Source organism: Pyxicephalus adspersus, chromosome 2 (genome assembly GCF_032062135.1).
Source record: "Pyxicephalus adspersus chromosome 2, UCB_Pads_2.0, whole genome shotgun sequence".
NCBI classification, from domain to species: Eukaryota; Metazoa; Chordata; class Amphibia; order Anura; family Pyxicephalidae; genus Pyxicephalus; species Pyxicephalus adspersus.
The window spans coordinates 110475852-110477260 of NC_092859.1; positions in this window are offsets into that span (position 1 = coordinate 110475852).

Consider the following 1409-nt stretch of genomic DNA (forward strand, 5'->3'; position numbering starts at 1 on the left):
TGAAAATGAATTCTCTGATTAGGAAACATGGATCATCTCAGTGTAAACTGGTCCTTTTAATGGTAAAATAAACCACCTGACTGTTAAGAGATGATTTTCTGGCCATCAATCCTGTGCTGTGCGCCATTACAGTATCAAACACTGTTTATTCATGTCACTTGTAGCAGCAAAAAGAACTAGGAAATAGCAGTAACCCCTGCTCCCCCTTAGCCTTGCAGCCTGAGATACTTTTTTAGCATCCCTCGCACATACTGTGCATAGCTGAAGGGGATTCTAGAGGAAGATTAGTTCCTGACTCAATCCTGCGCTGTCATTGGCTGCTAGGACCTTTCTGCTCACAGTCCCCAGTGCCTGTTGCAGCTTTTAGCTGGGCTAATCTGTGCTGGAGTGAGCTTTCTTATTTCATGGCCTGTTCCTGACCTATCGTTTGTATGCAGCCTGGACCGACCTATTGCCCGTGACCCCGACCCTGCTTGTGCCTAATCCCTCTGTACCCCGTCTGGTGGACTTATTGCTCATGTATGACCTTGACTTAATATTGTGGATTTGCCTTGTAGAACTTAAACCGCATAATCTGTGGGCCCCTGGTCCTCTGCTAGTCCATCCCTAGAAGCCAACCCTTGCGCATTAAGTCTTGAGGGCAGCCGTGTCCTGGAAGATGCAACCAGTCTCCTGAGGCTGAGCAGGGGTTTGCTAAAGTTGAAGACTGGGGGGTCTTAGATTGGGGGACTGGTGTCTGGTGAGTACTGGTGCGGACCAGGGCCTTACTCTGACCTGAGGTCACTGTTGGGTCACTTGGGTCACTGTTGTTCACAGGATGTCATTAGGCCTCTTGATTTGCTGTACATATAATGCCAACAACAAACATACAGCTAGATATAGTGTGCATATAACTGCAAATAAATGCCTTGTATTTATTCTAGTTTTTAATAAATAGGTAAGTTAACCTCAGATAAACGGAGTATATTCATTCTAATTATCATATAATTTACAATTTATAATTGTTTTTCATATAATTTACTTTGGGTAATAGTTATATTGCTTAAACTTTTATGCTAAAATTAAAAATTAATTGCATTTTAAATGTGAATTTCCAAAAGTTGGTTTCGACATTTAATGTTTTGAAATGATTTACATTTTTAGCAATTGGTATTTATAAAGATAGCCTAAGGAAAGTTGAATATTAAAAGCCTTTACAGTCATATGTAGGGTACTGAGTGGAAGGGTCACAACTATAGTCTGTATACACAGTTAGGCTGTATATGTACATTTGTAGACACACACACATTACACATCTCTGAGCTAGTTATCCCTTCCTCTATATCCATTTTCCCATGGCGGCAACAGTGCTGAGTGGTGTTGCACCTCAAGATTGTTTATGAATATGTAAATAGATATGTATATGTATA